This window comes from Bactrocera oleae, chromosome 3 (genome assembly GCF_042242935.1).
Source record: "Bactrocera oleae isolate idBacOlea1 chromosome 3, idBacOlea1, whole genome shotgun sequence".
In the NCBI taxonomy this organism is placed as follows: domain Eukaryota; kingdom Metazoa; phylum Arthropoda; class Insecta; order Diptera; family Tephritidae; genus Bactrocera; species Bactrocera oleae.
In genome coordinates, this window is record NC_091537.1 from 79654962 (window position 1) to 79660961 (window position 6000).

Below are 6000 nucleotides of genomic sequence, written 5' to 3' on the forward strand. Positions count from 1 at the left end.
AGTCGCAGACCAATTGTACCGCACAACTAACCCATTAAAAAGTGTTTTTTAGAAAACTTGTTTAGGCTTTGGATAGTGGCCAATCGAACAAGCAAGTGGTACAAATAAAATATACTTACATTTTATTATAGACTATCTGACCTCTGTCTCTATGCCGCTCTTTTACTCGTTCATACAAGTTTTTAAGACTTCAAATTTGAGCATTATTATGATGATTATCGAATAATCCGCAAGCACTTCATCGAAAATATTCTCAAGTTAAAGATAACAAGTCATTAGAGAGCAATTCTTTATTGAAGGAGCATTTTAAACAATGGTATGAAGGGGGGGTTAGGGGTTTGTTTAGAGTTCACTATAAACTAAGACATTTTCATATTAATTTATTGACAATTTTTTAAACGAGATTACTTAGTTTATGATTAATTTATAAATAAATTAAGATTCAATCTCAAATACAGCTGTGTGATGAATGTCGACTCCTCTTCAAAGTTTATAGTAGATCAAAAACTTTTAGCACAATAAATATATTTCGAAAAGTTTATACAATTTTTGCATAAATATCATTTCCTAAACTACCTCAACCTTGAAATGTATTGTATATACTCAATTAGCAGTGAGAAACAGCAAACACGGACTTAAATAAAGGCATGAAAATATCTCTTTTTAGATATGGACTATAATTATTTGGCTGTCCTAATGAAAATTTGTTTCCTTTATAACTGCACTGTCTGCGAATAAACAAAGTATTTTAATAATGGGCAATAAATCCGTCTGAGTGTAGTAAAACATATACAAAATAGCTTAAAGAATCTTTTAGCATAAATATCTGGAAACATAAAAGCATAAATCTGTATTTTTGACGAATTGAGAAGTTAAAATATATTGTTCATACCTAGATTTATTTGCAATTTTTTCAATGTAGTATGTATTTTTGAAGACTTTAATGTTGAAGACTTTTTTTCGGCTTCAAATTTTATTGTTTTACAAAAATTAATATAAATATTATATTTATATTTAAAATAATGTCATGAATGTTTAAGATAGCTTCTTCCTTAACTTTTAGTTAATAGATGGCCAGTACAGCTGGTAAATTTTTTTTAAAAGCTTTTTCAAGTCATAAACTTAATTTTGAAGAGCTTGTGCTTTAAGGCTAGCTGTTTTCTACTGCCCAGTCCTGGTATATACGATCCTAGGATATAGAACTTCAGCTAAATATCTAAGGCATGTTTCTACTGATTTGCAAAATGCTGCTTCAGCACTTTGAAAAAGGTAACAAGTGAAAAAAAGCATAGTAGGATGAAACTCTTTGGTAAGGAAGATAAAGTAATCAACATGAAAAGAAAAATAATTTTCGAGCGATCCGAAGTCGGGAATAGGAAGAAGGGGAGATAGTTGAATTTTTAAGGACTAAAGACGGTTTATATCGATTCCCGAAAAACCTAGGAGTTCAATGGAAAAGTTATACAACTTTCGTATTAAAACTTGTTTCACATAACCTCAAAATTTATGTGAAAAGTTTAAATAAACAAGTTTTTGGTATTTATTTTTATCTCGCACAAAAAGATGTCTCCTTTCACGAAATTATGGGTAATTTAGTTTTTTTTAATACCTATTTTTTCATCTTATTTTGACTTAATATCAAAAAAGAACCGTAATTTTCAAGCGAAAGTTCTTACGTCAAAAAAAATTTTTTTTAATTTGTTGGGGTTTTTTTTATGTACTCGTGGTTTTGCCGGAAATAGAGATAAACCATTTTAAACGCTCAAAAATTCAACCACCTCCTTACCCTTCCTCGTCTCGATCACGCGTAAATTAATTTTCATTTAATTTTTGTTATTTATCATCCTTTTCCAAAGGGTTTCCTTTTACTATGTTGTTTTTTGCTATCAACTCTTAGCAACCCTGGTCTAGGTTGTTGGTCGAGGCAGTAACTATTCGTTTCTCAGTTCAGACTCTCAAAAAACTGATGTGGAAGTTTGAAACATGGATTCCATTGATCACTTACGATTAATAGTCGATTATGTGAGCTTTCAGCTAGCTTTCTTTATTGATTATTACAGCAGAATTCTAACATACAAGTGAGAAGCAGCTGTACCTCGTACTTCTTTTTATTCGAATTGATGCAAATACTTGAATCGTATATTCATAACGATTTGTGATCACTAACCGTAAAAATTAGTTTTTAATGAGCTTTTATGATGACGACAGCGCTTTAAAAAGCTTTTTTTTTAATCGAATTCATACTTTAGAGAAAGCAGCATAGAAATGTAGTTATTCAAAAAATTTAGTTTTATTTCCACAATTTCACGATTATTTAGTAATATTAATAAGTTTATCAGCGCAAAACAAATTTAGACAAACTAAATGTTATTCGAGCTTGAATCAAATTCATTATATAACGAACACTGCAACAATGAAAGTATTATTTAATTATAGCAAAAAATATTTATGAAATTAACAATATTAAAAAAATAAATAACTTATGAATGTGACAGCTTAAAAATATTTGATAAAGCAAAGTGGAAAAACAATACTTAAATTTTAGCAATTTGTGAGAATTAGTAAACTCGACCGCTTATAGCCTTTGAGGCATATATTTGACGTGGCAAACGAGATAAAATTATATATGTTCGGTGAAAGAATGCATTTAGTTAGTTTAGAAACAAAATTATTAAGAAATATATAATAAAAGAAAAAAACAACAAAAATGTAGATGATTTCATGATTTTTGTAAACCTTGTCGTGCATATGTAAAACAACGTCTTTCAAGTTCATAATACATAAACATTTCAACATATATATATAACACACACTCAACAAAATTTACAAACATTTACCTCACCAACACATTCATAACAATCATTTTAATTCCATTTACTTTAATTCTACGAATCATAAATTCCTTTTGTTTGCCTATGCGCCTATAAATATGCAAGGCTTTATATAACTATTAAGATTTCATATTAAACAAAAATGTAGTTTTAAGCTACCTATAACAAACCATGCATAAATATGTAAAATAAACTCTATTATATAATGAAATAGTTAAGTCATACATACATATGTACGTCACATGTATAGATGCATAGTACTTGTCTGTGTAAAATATATAATGAATACATTTAATAAACTTAATATATATAATAATAAATATACAAAAAATATTTCAAATAAAAAAAAATCTGTGCTTTAATATAGATTATGTGAGGTAAGTATGCAATGTTTCGCAGCATTTGTAAGTATGCATATGTCATTTCCCTGCAAAAAAATGCAAAAAGTCTGAGATAAGTCCGGAACTGGTTGATAATGAAATCATTTTATATCTTTGAAATGGTAGACTGTTTATATAGGATTTAAGGGGTAATAACCACGTGCAAGTCAGAAAAAATGCATTTTTTTCTTGCATATTTTTTGAACAGTCATTTTATTTAATAAATAAATGAAAATAATATTCAGAATTCAATGTACTTCAATAATTGGCGATACATTTTATAAAATTTTGAATTTCATTGATCTCATCTATCCATCTCCAAGTGGAGCTCCGAAAAAAGGTGTCTGGCGGTGAGGAAGATTATTCTGTTTGAAATTATCTCAAAATACAAGTAGTGAAAGAAGAACTAGTTAAAACGTCAATTTAGGGCATACTAGTAGCTTAAAAAAAAAATTTTGTGAAAAAATTGTTATCAAAAATTTGATTGCTTCGATCATTACCTCAAAACAATATCTGAAAAGGTCACGTGGAAATTTTAAGTCGATCGACGGCCCGACCGTTTCGGAGAAATTTTGTTCAGCGATTCTGAAAACAGCGTTTCGAAAAAACAAGCTTAACGTTTTGGAAGCCGAATACACTAATTATGATAAATTCGCTGATGTATCCGAAAATATTTGCTAGATTAACTTGAAGTTTTCGGAGAATATTCTCAAATATATGTACATTCGATATATACGTAATATAAACAAATACATTTTTTGCTACTTACAAGTTGATTTAACCCCTTTATATAATTCCTCGATCTAGTGTAATGTTGCAAATTGGTTACTTATGAACTTCATTAAAATAGTAAACTTTCCAAACCCTCGTTGTCAAAGTAACAACCGTCTAACAAATTTTAAGTATTTTCTCAGACCCACGTGTGAGCTTTCCAAGATGACTATTCGCCAACTTCTTTAGTATACTAGTATAGCACAATTTGGTTGCCACCACAACCTTGTCATTAAAAGGAAAAAAAACTACGGCACTGAATCTAACCTAACCCCAATTGAACAAAACTGATTTGGAGTTGTACTCTGTATAACACTTGCGTACCGTTACAATTTAGTAGAAGAAATCTAGTTTGTAGACATTTTGTTGGACGAAATCCACACAGTGTGGTACAAAATATAATTTTCATCTGCGCGCACAATTGTATGCTATATTTTGAGTTGAGGTTGTTGTTTAGAATAATGAATTTACATATTTAAAAAAATTATATTTCTCACTTTTACTTGCGGCGAAGTCATATTAACAATTCTGGAATAAAGCAATGGTCCTATAAATAAATATTTAGAGGAGGTATATGTATGTACATATACTTAATAAGCTTCATTTATATCCATTTACTCATCATACTCTGTGTGTGGTAGAAAGCTCCATGGTGTATAGAAGCTCCATGGTATATAGAAGCTTAAAAAGCTTAAATTTAAAAAAATCTTGCAAGTGAAAGCACAAATGAAAAGCTCAATATTAAACTGTTATACCAAAACAAAAGGAAATATCGTAAAACTAATCAAGCACCAATAATACTAATGTACGGTTGATGTTATCAACTGTTCTCATTTATAATAGAGTAGTACTATAATCAAATTGTTACAGCAAAATTCTTAAGCTTATAGTAAAATGTCATTCGAATTCGTTACTTAATAATCTTTTAAGAACTATTTGATGGTTTTGATATCCAAGATATTCCAGAGAGTGTGGGTTGATCTCTGCAGATATTATTTGCTATAATAGCTTCATTCATGGTACCTGGCTTTCTTCAGAAGGGTAGTTATAAGTAAATTTAGCACAGATTCGACAGACTTGACATATGGAAGGATAAAAACTACTCCTTAGACTTAGTAAAGTTTATCTCACATGATGTCGGCTCCTAAATATCGATTCAATTCTTTTTTCCAGTCTTAGTTAAGATGTAAAATATGTCCATCTTCACTCATTCAGCCATTCTAATCTTCAGTGATTTAGCTTCAGTGGACGCTTTCGGTTGGGATTTCTCACAAGAAGTGCGGGGACAGAATGGGTTCTGAAGAAGAACGCCATAAAAATATTTTACTGCCGGGTACAAAAAAGATTGCGGCATTGGTGCGAAGAATCCAAATCTGTCTATATTTTTGTCATTGACTAGGCATAGAAGATACCTTTTTTGCAATAAAGGCCGAACAAGTGTTGGATCCAGTGAGCCACTTATGTTCAGACTTTGTCATCGGTAATGATAAATTCCAGCATTGTTAAAAACGATAGGTTGTTGTTGAGCTGCCTGGTGCACTATTCAGTATGTCGATTATCACAGTTCGCTGCCAATGAGTCATACATGGTAATAAAATAGCTGATGAGTTGACCAAAACCGGAGTTTCTCTTGATGCAATTAATGTAGTGAATATAATTCGATATCATCTATGAATGGTCATAACATTTCTATACTTCAAAATTTAGTGATTAGGAGAGAATTCTATTCTAGTCTATAGGCATGAATATGGAGCATTTATTTTGGAAGTAGATTAAAAAAAATGCAATAGATTTTTTTAATATCTATTTATTTAGTCATATTGCAAGAGTACATAAAATAAATTTAAAAAAAAAAAATCATATAGTTATGCGTCCTGGACGGCCATATAAAAGTAATGATTTTAAATAACTTTTTTACTGTTCGAATTTTTCGAATACATTACAAACTAGAAATTTGTATTGGTGAAACCATTGATTACGACTCAAAAACTGATTTAATTTTGAAAATAATTTGAATT